General features: G+C 39.0%; 1 protein-coding gene across 2 annotated transcripts in view; it reads right to left on the bottom strand.

The window, feature by feature from the left end:
- The window catches only part of nlgn3a (neuroligin 3a), a 743,972-nt gene extending 721,182 nt beyond the window's left edge, over positions 1-22,790 (bottom strand). The window contains exons 1-2 of one of the 2 annotated variants that reach the window (XM_061901991.1): positions 22,612-22,790; positions 14,662-14,805 (exon numbers count right to left, since the gene is read on the bottom strand). The gene's annotated coding sequence lies outside the window, so the exon portion shown is untranslated. Of the gene's footprint in view, positions 1-5,517; positions 5,794-14,661; positions 14,806-22,611 lie in introns of those variants that run through there. The other variant, XM_061901993.1, reaches the window with a different exon arrangement.
- Positions 22,791-23,080: the final 290 nt, after the last annotated feature.

The raw sequence follows: 23,080 nt of genomic DNA, 5'->3' as shown, positions 1-23,080 counted from the left end.
TCAACAATTATCTTAACAATAAATCGACTAATCCGATGAAGAGTAGACATATTTAATGGCTCTAATTTTTCCATTGACTTCTAAATGCAGCTTAAGTTATTTTAGGCATGTGCTTAATAACAATGAAGATGAGTAATTCCTTCATAAATATTAATTTATACTGTAACTGTGCTGCTCCTGAAGTTCTGATATCAACCAAAGCTCCTCATCCCACCCCCCGGATTGTAAATAATGTAAATAATTCAATGTACATACTATGATGATTAACTTGTGTGATGACTGTATTATGTTGATAGTATATATTTGTACCATGAATTGATTAACGTGGACCCCGACTTAAACAAGTTGAAAAACTTATTCGGGTGTTACCATTTAGTGGTCAATTGTACGGAATATGTACTGTACTGTGCAATCTACTAATAAAAGTATCAATCAATCAATCAATACTCAACGCCATTTTTCCCTACCACATCACACGCATCGAGTCAAATCTGCTCTGTTATTTTCCATTTTTTCGACTATTTTCCCGGTACCTTGGAGACATCATGCCTCGTCCGTGTGTTGTCCGAGGGTGTAACAACACGATCAGGGACGGATTCAAGTTGATTTACGTAGAGTGTGCATCGATTAGCACGGCATGCTAATCGATGCTAACATGCTATTTAGGCTAGCTGTGTACATCCATCCATTTTCTACCGCTTATTCCCTTTCGGGGGCGCGGGGGGCGCTGGCGCCTATCTCCGCTACAATCGGGCAGAAGGCGGGGTACACCCTGGACAAGTCGCCACCTTATCGCAGGGCCAACACAGATAGACAGACAACATTCACACTCACATTCACACACTAGGGCCAATGTAGTGTTGCCAATCAACCTATCCCCAGGTGCATGTCTTTGGAGGTGGGAGGAAGCCGGAGTACCCGGAGGGAACCCACGCATTCACGGGGAGAACATGCAAACTCCACACAGAAAGATCCCGAGCCTGGATTTGAACCCAGGACTGCAGGACCTTCGTATTGTGAGGCAGACACACTAACCCCTCTTCCACCGTGAAGCCCTGTGTACATATTGCAGCATTATGCCTCATTTGTAGCTGTATTTACATCCAGCCTTTCCCTCCGTCCACATTTAATGCCAAACAAACACATACCAGTCGACGAATTTAAGTTGCTCCAGTTTGGTTTTTACCGGCGATGCTACGACAGAGATGGCAAGAATGTCTGGATATCCTGCGACACTCAAAGCAGATGCATTCCCAACGATAAAGTCAACGAAATCACAAAGGTGAGTGTTGTCAGACATATTTGGTCGCGGCATGACTGCCAGCTAATCGATGCTAACATGCTATTTAGGCTACCTGTAGTACATTTGAAACTATATTTACATTCAGCGTTTCCTTCCACCCACATTTAATGCGAATCACTTACCGATCGAAGGATTTAAGTTGATCGTGTCAATGCGAAAGTCCTGATCGGTTGGTCTGCACATTTTACCGGCGATGCTAAGACAGACATGCAAGGCCAAATAGCGTCAATAGCTATTCGCTCAATAGCTTCAGTTTCTTCTTCAATTTCTTTTTCGCTATCTGCCTCCATACTCCAACCATCTGTTTCAATACATGCGTAATCTGTTGAATCGCTTAAGCCGCTGAAATCAGAGTCCGAATCCGAGCTAATGTCGCTATATCTTGCTGTGGTATTCGCCATTGTTTGTATTGGAATCGCGATGTGACGTCACAGGGAAATGCACAGTGGTTTAGGCAAATAGCGAAAATCAAGCACTTTAAAGCTTTTTTTAGGGATATTCCAGGTAAAATTTTGAAAAAAAACTTTGAAAAATTAAATAAGACACTGGGAACTGATTTTTATTGGTTTTAACCCATCTGAAATTGTGATTATGTTCCCCTTTAAGCCGGTGCCAGGTTTGCAACTGAATCAAATGTATCATATATTGGCATTTGATCTTACATGAATCACTACCTGGTAGAAACAATGGAGTTGGGTCGGTGCCTAGAAAAGTACCAAGTTCGATACCCATCCCGAGTGACAACCATTCATGTATTGGGGTGTGTTGTCCCAATGTTTTCTTTGATACCGTAGTTAATAACCTATTTTGTTCAAAATGGGTTGGAAAATGAGAGGGACAGCCAACACTTTACACTGGGGCAGTTTAGCTCGGTCGGTAGAGTGGCCTTGCTAGCAACTTGAGGGTTGCAGGTTCGATTCCCGCTTCCGCCATCCTAGTCACTGCCGTTGTGTCCTTGGGCAAGACACCCACACTGGTTTGAATGTAACTTAGATATTGGGTTTCACTATGTAAAGCGCTTTGAGTCACTAGAGAAAAAGCGCTATATAAATATAATTCACATCACACTTCAATCCAATGCTGGAACGACTCTGGAAAGATGTTTTGCTGATGAGCAATTCACACTAGAATAAAAAAAATAAATAAAAAAGTGTAAAAAGCAACGCCTGCTCTCCCCTGCTGCAAAAAGTGAGGCTGCTTGCAAGAATTAATGGCGTGCATAAAAAAGGCAACAAGACATCCAGTGATGAGCATTGCAATAATACCTCAATTCTCTCATATTAATAAAATATACTCATTTAGTACATAATCAGATCCCACATGCATTTTAAATAGGCATTTGAACACTTTATTGCCAAAAGCATTTGGCTACCCATCCAAATGATTATAATCAGGTGTTCTAATCACTTGGCCCGGCCACAGGTGTATAAAATCCAGCACTTAGGCATGGAGACGGTTTCTCAGGAGCTCAGGGATTTCCAGCGTGGAACTGTCACAGGATGCCACCCGTGCAACATATGCAGTCGTGCAATTTCCTCGCTCCTAAAATATTCCCACGTCAACTGTCGGCTTTATTATAAGAAAATGGAAGAGTTTGGGAACAACAGCAACTCAGCCACCAAGTGGTAGGCCACGTAAACTGACAGCGTGGGGTCAGCGGATGCTGAAGCGCAGTCAGTTGCTACAGAGCTCCAAACTTCATGTAACCTTTCAATTGGCCCACGTACAGTATGCAGAGAGCTTCATGAAATGGGTTTCCATGGCCGGACAGCTGCATCTAAGCCACAAATCACAAATTTCAATGCAAAGTGTTGGATGCAGTGGTGTAAAGCACACTAGAGCAGTGGAGATGCCTTCTCTGCAGTGATGAATCACGCTTTTACATCTGGCAATCGGACGGACGATTCTGGGTTTGGAGGTTGCCAGAAGAACGGTACATTTCAGACTGCATTGTGCAGATTGTGAAATTTAGTAGATAAAGAAAAATGGTGCCGGGTTGTTTTTTGGGAGTTGGGCTTGGCCCCTTAGTTGCAGTGAAAGGAACTTTGAATGCTCCTGTTCAATTCAATGCAACCTTGCGGGAACAGTTTGGAGCAGGCCCCTTCCTCACTCAACATGATGGATGAACTTGACTGGCCTACACAGAGTCTTGACCTGAACCGAATAGAACACCTTTGGGACTAATTAGGTCTTCTCAACCAACATCAGTGTGTAACTTTACCAATTTGCTTTTGGAAGAATGGTCGATAATTCCTATAGAACACACTCCGCAACCTTGTGCATAAAGCCAGGTCCATAAAGACATGGATGTCAGAGTCTGGCGTGGATGAACTTGACTGGCCCGCACAGAGTCCTGACCTGAACCAAATAGAACACCTTTGGGATGTTTTAGGCCTTCTCAACCCACATCAGTGTGTAAACTTTACCAATTCGCTTTTGGAAGAATGGTCAAATATTCCTTTAAACACACTTTGTGCACAAAGCTAGGTCCATAAAGACATGGATGACAGAGTCTGGTGTGGATGAACTTGACTGGCCTGCACAGAGTCCTGACCTGAATCCCATAGAACACCTTGGGGATGAATTAGGCCTCATCAACCAACATCAGTGTGTACCTTTAACAATTCGCTTTTGGAAAAAATGGTCAAATATTCCTTTAAACACACTCAGCAACCTTGTGCATAAAGCCAGGTCCATAAAGACATGGATGACAGAGTCTGGTGTGGATGAACTTCACTGACCTGCACAGAGTCCTGACCTGAACCGAATAGAACACCTTTGGGATGAATTAGGCCTTCTCAACCAACATCAGTGTGTAACTTTACCAATTCGCTTTTGGAAAAATGGTCAAATATTCCTTTAAAAACACTCAGCAACCTTGTGCATAAAGCCAGGTCCATAAAGATATGGATGACACAGTCTGGGGTGGATGAACTTGACTGGCCTGCACAGAGTCCTTACCTGAATCCCATAGAACACCTTTGGGATGAATTAGGCCTTCTAAACCAACATCAGTGTGTAAATTTACCAATTCAATTTTGGAAGAATGGTCAAATATTCCTTTAAACACACTTTGTGCACAAAGCTAGGTCCATAAATACATGGATGACAGAGTCTGGCGTGGATGAACTTGACTGGCCTGCACAGAGTCCTGACCCGAACTGAATAGAACACCTTTAGGATGAATTAGGCATTCTCAACCAAAATCAGTGTGTAACTTCACCATATTGCTTTAAGAGGAATGGTCGACAATTCCTATAAAATACACTCCGCAACCTTGTGCATAAAGCCAGGTCCATAAAGACATGGATGACAGAGTCTGGGGTGGATGAACTTGACTGGCCTGCACACAGTCCTGACCTGAACCCCATAGAACACCTTTGGGATGAATTAGGCCTTCTCAACCCACATCAGTGGGTAACCTCACCAATTTGCTTTTAGAGAAATGGTTGAACATTTCTATAAAACACACTCCGCAACCTTGTGCACAAAGCCAGGGCCATAAAGATATGGATGACAGAGTCTGGCGTGGATGAACTTGACTGGCCTGCACAGAGTCCTGACCTGAACCCCATAGAACACCTTTGGGATGAATAAAGCCTTCTCGGCCAACATCGGTGTATAACTTCACTAATACGCTTTTGGAAGAATGGTCAAATATTCCTTTAAACACACTCCGCAACAATGTGGACAGCCTTCCCAGAAGAGTTGAAGCTGTAATAGCTGCAAAAGGTGGACCCACATCATATTGAACCCTATGGGTCAGGAATGGGAGGGCACTTCAAGTTCATATGTGAGTAAAGGCAGGTGGGCCAAATACTGTTGGCAATATACCGCAGGCATGCAAGCTGATTAAAATGACTATCATACCAAAATGCTTAATATGAAGTGGCAAAAAAAATTTGAGCTTAGTGGAGAATGCATGTGAGAAACTTCTGTACGTCATTGCTTTATCACCCACAAAAAAAATATATATGTGTCTTTATGGAAGTAACAAGTGTTTGCAAAGGGGACAATTAACACAAATGACTCTTTTGGGGGGTGCTGGAAGATCGTCGTGTGTCAGTGCAGCCAAAAGGACCGCATGCAGTTCTTTTTGCGTATGACTGGGTTCAAGAAACAACCCAAAATAGGATCAGCCTCGTTGCAAAAAAAAAAAACACTTTTTACGCAAATAAAAAGGCGCTGCTGGTTAACACCACGCAGTGACTCACCTGCACAATCCAGATATAAATGTCCCCATGCCGTGTTCTTCTTTAAAAAAAAAAAAAAACAAGAAGGAAAAAAAAAAACGGACGTGGGGTATGTACTCCAAATCCCACCCAAAAAATGTCCTGTTTGTTAAAAGTGAGGAATTATCGCCTCCAGTGCAGCAGCAGGTCTCATTTCATCCTCCCCGCTGTCATTTGGAACACACGTCCCCGGCTGCGAGTTGTTTCCAGCGGCTTCGCTGCTCCTCTCCGTCCGCCTGCGTCTGGATGCTCCCTCGCCTCAACTCGACGGGCTCAGCGTGAACGCGCCGCGCGATCCCGCCGCTTTCCTCCCGAGCGCCCAATTGGAGCCGGAGAGGAGAGTTACTAGGTAACCAAGGCCACGTATGAGCGTCATGCAGGACGAGGAGCGCGGCTTTTCTTCTTAAACACCTACTGACATGAGATGTTCTTATTTAAACGGAGATAGCAGGTCCAATCTATGTGTCATACTTGATCATTTTGCGATATTGCCATATTTTTTGCTAAAAGGATTTAGTAGAGAACATCGACGATAAAGTTCGCAACTTTTGGTCGCTAATAAAAAAAAGCCTTGCCTGTAAACGAAGTAGCAGATGATGTGCACGTGACGTCACGGGTTGTAGGGCTCCTCACATTGTTTACAATCATAGCCACCAGCAGCAAGAGCGATTCAAACAGAGAAGGCGACGATTTCCCCATTAATTTAAGCGAGAATGAATGATTTTTGGATGAGGAAAGTTAGAGTGAAGGACTAGAAAAAAGGGGAAGAAAAGGCGACAGCAGTGGGAGCAATTCAGATATTAGACACATTTACTAGGATAATTATGGAAAATCCCTTTGGGGAGGTTTCCTGCGTCTTCTTCTGACCACAGTATCACACAGCTCAGGATACAGGTTTGACACAGCATTTAATACATCGTTTACTTTACACAATTGTCCGTCTGTTCAGCTTCTCAGGTTTGACACAGTCTTTAGTACATCTTTTACTTTACACAATTGTCCGTTGGTCCTGCTTTTCAGCTGTCCCTTGTTCGTCTCTGTGCGTCTGTCCTGCGTCCTCATGCCTCTCCCCCTTTCATGGTCTCCAGCGCTGCTAATAAAAGGGAACAGGTGATTGGATCACTCGTTCCAGCTGAGGTATCCACTCACCTGTTGGCTGCTTCATGGCCGCCCCCTGCACACCCTTATCTGCTCATTGTGTTACTAGTGTTTTAGTGAGATTATAAAGTCATGCCTGAAAGTCGGAAGGCTGCGGTGACCACCAGTGTCTCAGAGAAGCCAATGGAGGAGCCAAGATGACAGCTGCTGCAGGAGGACGCTAACTCCGCATAAGTCTCCGGTAAGAGCCGACTTAATATCACAATTTTCTCGTCCAAAAACTTGCTGGTTGACATGTGGTAGAGAAACATGTTCGCTAAAGCTTCACAACAAACAAAGAAACACCGGCTGTGTTTCGGTTGCTAAAGACAGCTGCGATACATCGCTTTCCACCAACAAGATTCTTCTTTGACGTCTCCATTATTAATTGAACAAATTGCAAAAGATTCAGCAACACAGGTTGTCCAAAATACTGTGTAATTATGCGATGAAAAGAGACGACTTTTGGCCGTAAGTGCTGCTGGGATAAAATGTCCACTCAACAAATAACGTCACAAACATGCGTCACCATTCCTCGACGTTTTCAACAAGAAACTCAGCGGGAAATTTAAAATTGTTATTTGTGAAGTGAATTTATTTATATAGCACTTTTCTCTAGTGACTCAAAGTGCTTTACAAAGTGAAACCCAATATCTAAGTTACATTTGAACCAGTGTGGGTGCCATTGGGGACAGGTGGGTAAAGTGCCTTGCCCAAGGACACAACATCAGTGACCAGGATGGCGGAAGCGGGAATCGAACCTGCAACCCTCAAGTTGCTGGCACGGCCACTCTACCAACCGAGCTATGCCGCCCCCCATAGTAAACTCAACCGGCCATATTGGCATGTGTTGCAATGTTAAGATTTCAAGGCCAGAGTGCGCTATTGTTATTCATGTCTGATCATACCACATATGTATCAATCAATGATTATTTATATAGCCCTAAATCACTAGTGTCTCAAAGGGCTGCACAAACCACAACGACATCCTCGGTAGGCCCACATAAGGGCAAGGAAAACTCACACCCAGTGGGACCTCGGTGACAATGATGACTATGAGAAACCTTGGAGAGGACCGCATATGTGGGCAACCCCCCCCCACCTCCCCCCCCCACACACACACACACACACACTCTCTAGGGCAGGGGTCGGGAACCTTTTTGGCTGAGAGAGCCAAAAAGACATTTTAAAATGTAGTAAGACCAACATTTCTAGAGTATAATAGGTCTCTTATTCTTTGTAATAACATTGTTATTCTGAAACTAACTGTGAGGGGGCGTCGTCTGCGGGCCTGCAGCGACAGGTGCGTAGAAGGCCCACCTGGGCCTTGTTATCTAATCACCTGTCGCTCTGTTATAAGCAGCAGCCAGGAGGAGAGACGGGGTTGGGGCTGGAAATACAATTGCTGGAAAGCAACTGAGAGACTTATTGAAAAATTAAACATTGTAACCCTGAAACAGGCTTTCATGTCCGTGCTTGGGGGTCTGAAGAACCCCCAGGGGGCCAAGCCCCACACTAACCAATAATAAATAAACAAATTCTTACCATTAACGCAACTTCTTGAACAGGTGCGGCAGAAAACAGATGGTTGGATTAAAAATGCATGAGATTGTTTTATGTTTTGAACATTATTTTTAACACTGTGATTACAAGTGGAATTATTCATTACTTATCGTGTTGAGCAACGTCAGCTCAGATTTATCTGAGAGCCAGATGCAGTCATCAAAAGAGCCACATCTGGCTCTAGAGCCATAGATTCCCTACCCCTGCTCTAGGGGACCGAAAGCAATGGATGTCGAGCGGGTCCAACATGATACTGTGAAAGTTCAATCCATAGTGGATCCAACACAACCGTGAGAGTCCAGTCCAAAGTGGATCCTACACAGCAGAGAGAGTCCCGTCCACAGTGGAGCCAGAAGGAAACCACCACAAATCAGTATGTTGCACACAAAGATACAAGTCACGGTAGGATGGGTAAAGTGATCAATAGTCATTGATTAACCCTTAAAGTACCAATGATTGTCACACACACACTAGGTGTGGTGAAATGTGTCCCCTTGATCGCCCCCTGGGAAGTGAGGGGAGCGGTGGCGCGCCCGGGAATCATTTATGGCGATTTAAACCCCAATTCCAACCCTTGATGCTGAGTGCCAGGCAGGAAGGTAATGGGTACCATTTTTTTATAGTCTTTGGTATGAGGGGTTTGAACTCACAACCTACCGATCTCAGGGCGGACACTCTAACCCAGGGGTGACCAACCTTTTTGAAACCAAGAGCTACTTCTTGGGTACTGATTAATACGAAGGGCTACCAGTTTGATACACACTTAAATAAATTGCCAGAAATAGCCAATTTGCTCAATTTACCTTTAATAAATAAATCTATATGTTCTAAATAAAAATGGGTATTTTTGTCTGTCATTCCGTCGTACATTTTTTTTCTTTTTACGGAAGATTTCTTGTAGAGAATAAATGCTGAAAAAACACTTAATTGAACGGTTTAAAAGAGAAGAAAACAGGAAAAAAATGATTAAATTTTGAAACATAGTTTATCTTCAATTTCAACTCTTTAAAATTCAAAATTCAACCGAAAAACATTTAGAAAAACTAGCTAATTCTAATCTTTTTTTTTTTTAATTTTAAAAAGAATTTATGTAACATTAGTAATTTTTCCTGATTAAGATTAGTTTTAGAATTTTGATGACCTGTTTTAAAATCCACTTTGAAATAAGATTTGAATTTGACTCTACAGATTTGCCAGAATATTTTTTATTTTATTTTAATCATAATAAGTCTGCAGAAATATTTCACAAATATTCTTCGTCGAAAAAACAGAAGCTAAAATGAAGAATTAAATTAAAATGTATTTATTCTTTACAAAAAAAAAAAAATTACTTGAACATTAATTTAAATTGTCAGGAAAGAAGAGGAAGGAATTTAAAAGGTAAAAAGGTATATGTGTTTAAAAATCCTAAAATCATTTTTAAGGTTTTTATTTTTTCTCTGAAATTGTCTTTCTAAAAGTTATAAGAAGCAAAGTAGAAATAAATGAATGTATTTAAACGAGTGAAGACCAAGTCTTTAAAATATTTTCTTGTATTTTCAAATTCTATTTGAGTTTTGTCTCTCTTAGAATTAAAAATGTAGAGCAAAGAGACACCAGCTTGCTAGTAAATACATACATTTTAAAAAATAGAGGCAATTTAGGGTTGAAGTTGACTGGAGGTGTTCTTTTAGAGCGGTTTTGAAGGAGGATAGAGATGCACTTTCTTTTACACCTGTTGGAAGTGCATTCCACATTGATGTGGCATAGAAGGAGAAGGAGTTAAGACCTTTGTTAGATCGGAATCTGGGTTTATCGGGAAGTAGTTTGACATGTACTTCGGTATCAGGGAGGTGTAACGGATTTTATAGACTAGGCTCAGTGCAAGTTGTTTTACTCTGTCCTCCACCCTGAGCCAGCCCACTTTGGAGAAGTGGGTAGGAGTGAGTTGGGAGATGAGGTGGAGGTAAGCAGGAGGAGGCGCTGTTGTATCGGCGTATCCACTATTTGCAATACCACTGATTTTCCTTCCAATCCGATACTGAGTAAAACTCAGGCTGGCATCGGCGGTACCGATAGTTTTTGCAAGTATACCTTATTACAGTGGTTCTCAAATGGGGGTACGCCTACCCCTGGGGGTACTTGAAGGTATGCCAAGGGGTACGGGAGATTTTTTTTAAATATTCTAAAAATAGCAAAAATTCAAATATCCTTTATAAATATATTTACTGTATAATACTTCCACAAAATATCAATGTAAGTCCATAAACTGTGAAAATAAATGCAACAATGCAATATTCAGTGTTGACAGCTAGATTTTTTGTGGACATGTTCCATAAATATTGTTAAAAATGTCTTTTTTTGTGAAGAAATGTTTAGAATGAAGTTTATGAATCCAGATGGATCTTTATCACAATCCCCAAAGAAGGCTCTTTAAGTTGATGATTACTTCTATGTGTAGAAATCTTTATTCATAATTGAATCACTTGTTTTATTTTTCAACAAGTTTTTAGATATTTTTATATCTTTTTTTCCCAAATAGTTCAAGAAAGACCACTACAAATAGCAATAGTTTGCACTGTTATACAATTTAATAAATCAGAAACTGATGACATAGGGCTGTATTTTACTTCTTTATCTCTTTTTTTTTCCAACCAAAAATGCTTTGCTCTGATTAGGGGTAACATCACTGAAAAAGGTTGAGAACCACTGCCTTATTATATTTTTTATTATGTCAGTTAAATAGTGTTGTCCTGATACAAATAGTTTGGTACCAGAACTGACATTTATTTCGATACTTTGATACTTTTCTAAGTAAAGGGGACCACAAAAAATTACATTATTGGCTTTATTTTTTATCTGTATTTTTAGAGGCGGTATGGTGGGTAAATCAAAGCAGGCTGGCTCAGGGTTAAGGACAGAGTAAAACAACTTGCACTGAGCCTAGTCTATAAAATCTCGCTACACCTCCGATACCGAAGTACATGTCTAACTACTTCCAGAACGTAAATGACCGCCAGACCCACAACACCAGGGGGAGCTCCACAAACCACGTTAAACCCAGATTCCGATCTAACAAAGGTCTTAACTCATTCTCCTTCTATGCCACATCAATAAGGAATGCACTTCCAACAAGTATATAACAAAGTGCATCTCTATCCTCCTTCAAAATCGCACTAAAAGAACACCTCCAGTCAACTTCAACCCTAGACTAACACCCTCCCCCCACCACATCCCACTTGCCCGGATAGTAAATAATAAAAAGGTATATACTTGTTCTTATTCTTTCTGAGCTCACTATGTTCACTGCACATATCCTACGAAGTCAGATCTACACTGTTTCAATGTCCATTTCTCAGAAATTTATAGTTGTTGATGACTGAAGTGCTGATAGCCACCAAACCTTAACCCCCTCCACCGGATTGTAAATAATGTATATAATTCAATGTATATTTCTGATGATTAACCTGTGTGATGACTATTATGCTGATAGTATATATTTGTACCATGAATTGATTAACGTGGACCCCGACTTAAACAAATTGAAAAACTTAATCTGGTGTTACCATTTAGTGGTCAGTTGTACAGAACTATACTATCTACTAATAAAAGTTTCAATCAAAAAAAAAAAAAAAAAAAAAAAAGGGTACCGAATATGATTAATTAGTATTGCGGTACTACAACAGCACCGCTATACGATACTTTTCGGTACTTTGATACTATTTTACATAAAGGGGACCACAAAAATTGCATAATTGGCTTTATTTTTTTAACGCTACTTTTTAGAGGCGGTATAGTACCGAATATGATTCATTAGTGTTGCGGCACTATACTAGTAGCGGTACAACGTACAAGTGAAGTAAAGTGAATTATATTTATATAGTGCTTTTCTCTAGTGACTCAAAGCGCTTTACATAGTGAAACCCAAGATCTAAGTTACATTTAAACCAGTGTGGGTGGCACTGGGAGCAGGTGGGTAAAGTGTCTTGCCCAAAGAGACAACGGCAGTGACTAGGATGGTGGAAGCGGGAATCGAATCTGCAACCCTCAAGTTGCTGCCACGGCCACTCTACCAACCGAGCTATGCCGCCCCAACAACCCTATTGCTAAACATTAAAAAGTTGTGTATTTCAAATAACAACATCTGTTATCATAAAGAATACATAACAGGGTTATGTTTTTCATTTCAAATTTTCATTAAATTGCGGTTGTGGTGTGTATATTAATATAAACAAACTAATTGTCACGATGGGGGGGCCGCAGCTTGCTGCGGGGTCGTTCTCCCAGGAAGGCAGACGGACTACTCGGGACATGGAGTATAGGTAAAAACATGATTTAATATTAACTAAAAAAAAAAAGGTACGAACAAAAAGCACTCAGCGGAGGCACAACTTGGGCTAAGGAACAAACCTAACACATAAACAGACTATGCACATAAATCAAACAACACTTTCTATGGCTTGAAAAGAACAGCATGAACTTTGGCATGAAAAACAAGACTGACTTACTGTGGCAAGAACAGAGCATGAAACAAACCCAATGACGCCAGGGCGACTGACTGGCAAAGAGGAGCTTAAATACTGCATCTGATTAGTGCTCGGGAAGCTGGTGAGCGGGCGAGCACTAATCAGAGACAGGTGAACACAATGATTAACCATGGCGACAAAACAAGGGAGTGAAAAAAAACAAGAACTTAAAGGGTCCAAAGGTCAACAGAACATAGCCAAACAAGACCTGATCAAAAAGACATGACACTAAGACCAAATTATACAAAGTACATGAAAATGGGGCTTCAACCCATAAAGAAGGAAATAAGTAAAATGATAAAAGCATTGAAACAAATACATTAATACAAACTACTATTGGAATAAAAACAAATTAACAATTCAGTTGCAAATTTACATTAACTTGAATATATCGAACATGTAAGCACTCAATAAAAGCTTTCAACATTGACACACTGTCGAGTTACTTTGTTTTCACTTCATTCATGTTATGGACACATTATTTCAAATGGTAGAAAATGGATGGAACTTAAGTATCAAAAGTATTATTATTTAGATTTGTGAGTCGATATACCAGCTTGAATCTGGTATTGACGGTATTGATATTTCAGTATCGATCCGCACATCAAATATCCACGTAATAATAAATACTTAAACTCATACTTTCCTATCTGTTTTGACTTCTAGTCCATACGCAAACTTATGCGGATTATGTCACGGTGGGGTCGCATGTTAATGCGCAGATCCTTTTCCCAGGATGCAGACGAAACTCCAGAGGCGGCGTGAAGGTGAGACAATGCTTTATTGTCCATAAATCAGGAATACACCAACATGCAGGAAAGCGCGAAAACTATGGCAAGCTCAGAACAGGAATCAAAAAGGTAAACAACGTAACTGTTGCGTGAAGCAAACAAGACAACCAGACTGAGTGTGGCGAAAAGCAGGAACAAATAGCTCTCTGATTAGTGGCTGGGAGCAGGTGAGCGTCCCGAACACTAATCAGAGGCAGGTGAAAATAATCAGCACCCATGGCAACTAAAACACAAAGCCAGGGGTGCTGAAAACAGAACTAAGGGAGTCAAACTAGTATAAAACATGATCCCAGTCACGAATCATGACAGATATTAGTTGCAAAACAAATGAACACATTTATTAACAGAGCCGAATTGATGCGCAAAAGTCAAGCAATGATCCACGCATTGATGATTTTAACGTACATCTAAAACACTTCCTTGCAGTGTAGATCAGTGATTGTCAAACTGTGATACGTGTGCTCCATCGAGTGGTAAACCAATTAATCACTTAAATATTCAAACAGTGTTTCTGTACAAACTGTGTAATGTGACAGTGGCCAAAATATTAAATATACCTGTTAAAAAAAACTTCTGCCTTATTTTTTTATGAATATTTGTCCAACTACACTACTGTATTTTAAATGTTGGTCATTATGGTGGTACATTGAGAGCCAAGTGTTTTCTGAGGTAGTTCTTGGTGAACAATGTTTGAGAACCACTGGTCTAGGTAATATATATTGGATGTGCTTTAGTGTAAATGTAAGTACATTTTGATCCACATTCACATTTACAACCCTTGCTTAAAGAGGAACTGGACTCTTTTTGGAATTTTGCATATTGTTCACAATCATTATGACGTCATGACGACGGATGGATTAACTTTTTTAATTATGCATTCTAACTTGTAAATAAAAGTCTGCTTAGAGCAGAGCCAATGGGAGATCCTCCATTCTGCCCTTAAGATCCAATAAATAACCATGAATATTAATCACGTATGGGTGTTATTGTTATTTTAAGCCCTAACGCAGACAAACTATTTATAGCAGTGCTGTGATCACCAGCCTGTTTACAGTTTTGACATGATCAACTGGCAAGGTGTTTCCTCGCTTCCTGGAAATGTATTGCAGATCATAAATCATGCATCTTACCTGGACAGATGAAGTCTGAGTAGATATTCCAACAAGTTGGTACAATTTGGCAGTCATTTAGGACCCGGAAGTAGCGAGAATGACACAAAAAGATGGATGGTCCCCCACCCTGTTGCTTTGTGAGGATTAGGAGTCATTCTTCATCTAAATGGGAATATATGAACAAATTAAATATGCCACATAGGCTTAAAATGATCAAAGTAAGTAAATGTTATCGTATATGTGCCCGTTACTACATTACATACTGTATATACTTACATCATGTATATAAAACCTCAATGGAGGTTTTTTATATTATTTTAAGGGCTTTATAGGCGGAATTGTGCGGCTTCCATAGACTCCGTTGTAAGCGGACTTTAAATCACATGTATTTAATATTTAGAATGCTAAACAGAATAAATAACATCCAATATCATATCGCTCATAATGATTGTGAACCATAGGCAAATTTCCCCCCAAAAAGCAGTTACCCTTAAAATATCTGAATTAAATATAAAATCAGCTACTTCTTGGGTACTGATTAATGCAAAGGGCTACCAGTTGGATACACACTTAAACAAATTGCCAGAAATAGCCAATTTGCTCAATTTACCTTTAATAAATAAATCTATATGTTCTATATAAAAATGGGTATTTTTGTCTGTCATTCCGTCGTACATTTTTTTTTCTTTTACGGAAGATTTTTTTGTATAGAATAAATGATGAAAAAAAACACTTAATAAATCACCAGTCTTGGAGGATGTTCATTCAGTTGCTTGATTTAAAAAAAAAAAAAAAAAAAAAAAGATGACATACATGATTCAAAATTATGGTATTTCAATTTCTGGCTTTAAGAAACATAAAAATAAATCATTACAATAAATTGTGGTCGTCAGTAACAATGCATTTTTACATCAAGTGGAGTAAAACAATTATGCAATCAATCACGAAATTAATGGAATCATGAAAAACAATAATAAAACACATTACAACACACCACTTTTGCAATCTCTGAGGCATAGACTAAAACAGGGGTCACCAACGCGGTGCCCGCGGGCACCAGGTAGCCCGTAAGGACCAGGTGGCCTGTTTTAAAAATAGCTCAAATAGCAGCACTTACCAGTGAGCTGCCTCTATTTTTTAAATTGTATTTATTTACTAGCAAGCTGGTCTCACTTTGCTCGACATTGTTTAATTCTAAGAGAGACAAAACTCAAATAGAATTTGAAAATCCAAGAAAATATTTTAAAGACTAGGACCTCATTTGTTTAAATAAACAATTTTCTTTTACTTTGCTTTTTATAACTTTCAGAAAAACAATTTTAGAGATAAAATACAACCTTAAAAATTATTAGGATTTTTAAACACATTTACCTTTTAAATTATTTCTTCTTCTTTCCTGACAATTTAAATCAATGTTCAAGTAAATTTATTTTTTTTATTGTTAAGAATAACAAATACATTTTAATTTAATTCTTCATTTTAGCTTCTGCTTTTTCAACGAAGAATATTCGTGAAATATTTCTTCAAACATATGATTAAAATAAAAATAAAAATATTCTTCCAAATTTAGAAAAACTTCGGAATCAAATTTAAATCTTATTTCAAAGTCTCTCGAATTTCTTTTAAAATTTTTGTTCCGGAAAATCTAGAAGAAATAATGATTTGTTTTTTTTTTTAGAAATATAGCTTGGTCCAATTTGTTATATATTCTATCAAAATGCAGATTGGATTTTAACCTATTTAAAACATGTCATCAAAAGTCTAAAATTCTTAATCAGGAAAAATTACTAATGATGTTCCATAAATTTTTTTTAGTTTTTCAAAAAGATTCAAATTAGCTAGTTTTTCTCTTCTTTTTTTCGGTTGAATTTTAAAGAGTCGAAATTGAAGATAAACCGTGTTTCAAAATTTTATCGTAATTTTTTTCCTGTTTTCTCCTCTTTTAAACCGTTCAATTAAGTGTTTTTTTCATCATTTATTCTCTACAAAAATCCTTCTGTGAAAGGAAAAAAAAAAATTTACGACGGAATGACAGAAATACCCTTTTATATATATATATATATATATATATATATATATATATATATATATATATATATATATATATATATATATACATACATATATATATTAAAGGTAAATTAAACAATTTGGCTATTGCTGGCAATTTTTTTAAGTGTGTATCAAACTGGTAGCCCTTCGCATTAATCAGTACCCAAAAAGTAGCTCTTGGTTTCAAAAAGGTTGGTGAGCCCTGGACTAAAAGATGAACTGCACTCACATCAGAATGTATCTTTTGAAAATATACAATGTTAAAAATACATCTTAAACATGGATATCACCACAATTTTTTTTTCATACATTGTCAAAAATATCCATCCATCCATCTGTTTTCAACCGCTTGTCCCTTTTGGGGTTGCTGAAACCTATTTCAGCTGCATTCGGGCGGAAGGCGGTGTACACCCTGAGCAGTAAGTATATATATATATATATATATATATATATATATATATATATATATATATATATATATATATATATATATATATATATATATATATATATATATATATACTTGTGCATTTGGGTGTGACCTCGCATGCAGTTTTGAATGCCTCGCAGAGCTGTGTTTTGGAGTCTTTTTTTGATACAGTGTGGCATCACAGTGAGGTAGCGATATAATATATAGGCCAGAGCTAAACTCAGCTGGTGAAAGACGGCACCTTTCTGACATTTCTACTTGGGTTGAGGGACCATAAGGTAAGGGAGAAAAAAAATATTATTTTATTCTAAACCTGGCATCTTTACACTAACACTGAAATGTGACACAAATGCTGGGGAAAAAAAACATATTTATCTTATGCAGCTCTATATCGATCCGAGAGTGGAAAGATTTTTCTCCAATGGAGGGTGAATATATATATATATATATATATATATATATATATATATATATATATATTTCAGTGTTAGTGTAAAGATGCCAGGTTTAGAATAAAATAATATTTTTTTTCTCCCTTACCTTATGGTCCCTCAACCCAAGTAGAAATGTCAGAAAGGTGCCGTCTTTCACCAGCTGAGTTTAGCTCTGGCCTATATATTATATCGCTACCTCACTGTGATGCCACACTGTATCAAAAAAAGACTCCAAAACACAGCTCTGCGAGGCATTCAAAACTGCATGCGAGGTCACACCCAAATGCATTAAAACTGGATTTGATGCTTTTAACACAAGTATCCAACATTGCAACAACACTTGCAGTAAAAGTCAGAAAAGATGAAACTCATTATAGCTCCCTTATAAAAACTAAGACTTTCATAAACTCTAGCCAGGGTGAAGGTTCAGCAGCTTCCTGATGATGGGTAAATAGAGCTTTATGGTTTGTGTCATCAGAAATGTGTGAAGTTATCTCATGGACATTTTTCTTATAAGTGTCGCTTCATGCGTAAACTTAAAGGCCTACTGAAACCCACAACTACCCACCACGCAGTTTGATGGATGGATGGGTATTTTTGTCTGTCATTCCGTCGTACTTTTTGTTTCCTTTTACGGAAGGTTTTCTGTAGAGAATAAATGATTAAGAAAAAACGAAACACTTAATTGAGCGGTTTAAAAGAAGAGAAAACATGAAAACAATGAAAGTTAAATTTTGAAACAGTTTATTTTCAATATTGACTCTTTAAAATTCAAAATTCAACCGAAAAAATGAAGACAAAAACTAGCTAATTGGAATCTTTTTGAAGAAAATAAAAACAATTTATGGAACATCATTAGTAACTTTTCCTGATTAAGATTAATTTTAGAATTTTGAGGACATGTTTTAAATAGGTTAAAATCCAATCTGCACTTTGTTAGAATATATAACAAATTGGACCAAGCTATATTTTTAACAAAGACAAATCATTATTTCTCCTAGATTTTCCAGAACAAAAATTTTAAAAGAAATTCAAAAGACTTTGAAATAAGATTTAAATTTGATTGTACAGATTTTCTAATTTTTGCCAGAATAATGTTTTTTAATTTTAATCATAATAAGTTTGAATAAATATTTCACAAATATCTGCGATGAGGTGGCGACTTGTCCAGGGTGTACCCCGCCTTCCGCCCGATTGTAGCTGAGATAGGCGCCAGCGCCCCCCGCGACCCCAAAAAAGGGAATAAGCGGTAGAAAATGGATGGATGGATTTCACAAATATTTGACGGAAAAACAGAAGCTAAAATGAAGAATTAAGTTAAAATGTATTTATTATTCCTTACAATAAAAAAAATACTTGAACATTGATTTAAATTGTCAGGAAAGAAGAGGAAGGAATGTAAAAAGGTAAAAAGGTATATGTGTTTAAAAATCCTAAAATCATTTTTAAGTTTGAATTTATTCTCTAGAATTGTCTACAAGTTATAAGAAGCAAAGTAAAAAAAATAAATTAATTTATTTAAACAAGTGAAGACCAAGTCTTTAAAATATTTTCTTGGATTTTCAAATTCTTTTTGAGTTTTGTCTCTCTTAGAATTAAAAATGTCCAGCAAAGCAAGACCAGCTTGCTAGTAAATAAATAAAATGTAAAAAAAATAGATGCAGCTCACTGGTAAGTGCTGCTATTTGAGCTATTTTTAGAACAGGGCAGCGGGCACCACGTTGGGGATCCCTGCACTATGGGAATGGGTAAAGTGATCAATAGTCATTGATTAACCATTAAAGGCCTACTGAAACCCACTACTACCGACCACGCAGTCTGATAGTTTATATATCAATGATGAAATATTAACATTGCAACACATGCCAATACGGCCTTTTTAGTTTACTAAATTGCAATTTTAAATTTCCCGCCAAGTTTCCTGTTGAAAACGTCGAGGAATGATGACGCTTATGTTGACGCGTGCTTGTGACGTTATTGGTTGGAGCGTACATTTTATCCCAGCACCACTCACGGCTAAAAGTCGTCTGCTTTAATCGCATAATTACACAGTATTCTGAACATCTGTGTTGCTGAATCTTTTGCAATTTGTTCAATTAATAATGGAGACGTCAAAGAAGAATGCTGTTGGTGGAAAGCGGTAGATTGCAGCTGCCTTTAGCAACCAAAACACAGCTGGCGTTTGTTTGTTGTGAAGCTTTAATATGGAACAGAGCGGTCAAGCGAACATGTTCCCCGACCACATGTCAACCGGCAGGTTTCGGTGAGAAAATGGTGGTAATAAGTCGGCTCTTACCGAAGACATTGGCGGAGCTTGCGTCCTCCTGCAGTAGCTGTCAAAAAGCCAGCTGCGACTTTCTTGGCTCATCCATGGCTCCCATTAGAGCAGAGGTGTCAAACTCAAATACAGAGTGGGCCAAAATTTAAAACTGAACAAAGCCGCGGGCCGAGGTTGAACAAATTAACCTTTTAATTGGGACCCGAACAAGTTTTGCAATGAATATTGAACAAGCAAGGCTTAAATAGGGCAGCACGGTGGAACAGGTGATAGTGCATCTGCCTCACAATAAGAAGGTCCTGAGTAATCCTGGGTTCAATCCCGGGCTCGGGATCTTTCTGTGTGGAGTTTGCATGTTCTCCCCGTGACTGCGTGGGTTCCCTCCGGGTACTCGAACTTCCTTCCATGGAGCTTATATAACGTAATAGTGCAAAATCAACTTTCAAAAAACAAACAAAATACATTAGTGGTATATTAAATAAAACGTAATTAAAAAAAATAATGCCTCTTTTCTATTTGCAGCCTTCTGAGGTAAATATCAACATTAACTTTTTCCGCAGGTTAATACATTCGAAAATAAAATAAAAATTGGGTTAGCATTCCGGAAGAGTTAGTAATGCAATGGGTCCTGGGTATTTGTTCTGTTGTGTTTATGTTGTGTTACGGTGCGGGTGTTCTCCCAAAATGTGTTTTGTCATTCTTGTTTGGTGTGGGTTCACAGTGTGGCGCATATTTGTAACAATGTTAAAGTTGTTCATACGGCCACCCTCAGTGTGACCTGTATGGCTGTTGACCAAGTATGTGTGTGTGAAAGCCGCATATATTAAGTGACTTGGCCAGCATGCTGTTTATAAGGAGGAAAAGAGGACGTGACGCCATGTTGTAGAGGACAGTCCCTTTAAGTCACACTCTTAATATTGTTGTCCGGGTGGAAATCGGGAGAAAGGTTGCCCAGGGAGATTTTCGGGAAGGGCACTAAACTTCGGGAGTCTCCCGGGAAAATCGGGAGGGTTGGCAAGTATGAGTGTTAGCGGTGAATGTGGTGTTACCGGCGGGCCAGCTCTAATGTTAATTTCATATTGCCTCAAGGGCCAAATTTGGCCCGCGGGCCAGAGTTTGACACCCATGCATTAGAGACACTGGCGGTCAACACACCCCTCCGACTTTCAGGTATGACTTTAAAATCTCACTAAAACACTAGTACCTATTGTGATCGAGGGAGTTGATGTACAGACCGTGGACACATTCAAGTACCTCGGGGTTTGGGTGGGCAATAAGCTGGACTGGACTGTTAACACGGACCACCAGTACAAGAAAGGACAGAGCAGGCTGTACTTCCTCAGGAGACTGCACTCCAACATCTGCAAAAAACTCCTGTGGATGTACTACCAGTCTGTGGTTGCCAGTGTTCTGTTCTACATGGTAGTGTGCTGGGGGGGGGAAGTACATCTAAGAAGGACAGCTCCAGACTTGAGAAACTGATCAGGCGGGCCGGTTCTACAATCGGAATGAAAGTGGACTCACTGGTGACGGTGGCAGAGAAGAGGACTGTTGACAAACTAGTGAGCATCCTGGATGATGCCAGTCACCCTCTGCATAGTGTTATCAGTAACCAGAGGAGCCTGTTCAGTTTTAGACTGCTTCATCCCAAGTGCAGGACTAATAGACTCAAAAACTCCTTTGTCCCACACGCCATTAGACTGTACAACTCCTCTCTGGGGCGGGGGGCGGGGGGTACTAGGATGACAGGGGGATGCAAAACATTAACAGTGCAATACATTTTAATAACATGGTCACTACTGCCTACTTTGTCTTGTTATATTCTTATTTTACTGTTATATTGTTATTCCCATCATTGTTTTTTAGTTGTTATTCTTATTGTAATATTTCTCTATTTTGTTTCCATTTAAACCCCCTTATTTACTTTTTACTTTTATTTAAATTGATCTCAACTCTGTACGCTGCTGCTGGAATTTTAATTTTCCTAAAAGGAACTCTCCTGAAGGAATCAATAAAGTACTATCTATCTAGTAACACAATAAGCAGATAAGGGATTTTCCAGAACTATCCTAGTAAATGTGTCTAATAACATCTGAATCGCTCTCACTGCCCTCGCCTTTATTTTATTTTTTCTAGGGCTTCACTCTAACTTTCCTCATCCACAAATCTTTCATCCTCGCTCAATTTAATAGGGAAATCGTCGCTTTCTCGGTCCGAATCGCTCTCGCTGCTGGTGGCTATGATTGTAAACAATGTGAGGAGCTCCACAATCCGTGATGTCACGCGCACATCGCCTGCTACCTCCGGTACAGGCAAGGCTTTTTTATTAGCCACCCAAAGTTGCGAACTTTTATCGTGGATGTTCTCTACTAAATCATTTCAGCAAAAATATGGCAATATCGCGAAATGATCAAGTATGACACATAGAATGGACCTGCTATCCCCGTTTAAATAAGAACATCTCATTTCAGTAGGCCTTTAAAACACACTCGAGTTATTAAAAAACACATTCGTAATGCGTCCTGGGCTGATTTATGTGTCACTTTTTAAAGATAATGTGAAAAAATAATTGTCATTATATATGGAATTGATCACCGTATTTATAAGCAAAGGTGTTATATTACCACAAGCGTTGTTTTCATTTCGTGCAGCGGCAGATGTTTGTGTGCGCGTGCTTTATAACACGCCCCGGTAATTAAAAACAAAACACTCATGATATTTCTGGGCTCAATGCAAGTGGGGACTGATTTGAAAGATAATTTACATGTCATTACCTCCAAGTCAGCTGTGGCGGCTTTTTCCGTCTTCTGATTCGAGAAAATGCACGTAAAAGCCAGCGGATGCTGGAATGTAGCAAAAACTCACGGCTGGAGGAGAGAGCGTCCGTCCACATGAGGAATATTCATTCCAAACAAAGCCCCGACAAAAGAATGGTGGCTCACATTCAACTTAAATAATCTTAATCACCAACAGATAACAGGTGAGTAGTTGTGAAAAAAAAAAACACAACAGGAAGTGCCACCAAAATAAGAGCGCAGGGCAGGCACAAGCACAAAAAAAAAAAAAAAAACTTAACATAAAGGTAAGGACTGGTGTAACCTGCCGTGACACTAGCTGTATATTAGGGGTGTGGGAAAAAATGGATTCAAATACGAATCGCGATTTTCACGTTGTGCAATTCAGAATCGATTCTCTTCTTTTTTTTTTAAATCGAATTTTTTTGTGATTTTTTTTTTTTTGTAA

This window comes from Nerophis ophidion, linkage group LG05 (assembly GCF_033978795.1).
Source record: "Nerophis ophidion isolate RoL-2023_Sa linkage group LG05, RoL_Noph_v1.0, whole genome shotgun sequence".
Taxonomy (NCBI): domain Eukaryota; kingdom Metazoa; phylum Chordata; class Actinopteri; order Syngnathiformes; family Syngnathidae; genus Nerophis; species Nerophis ophidion.
Note: the sequence above shows the minus strand (reverse complement) of the source record. Positions and strands in the feature narration are given on the sequence as shown.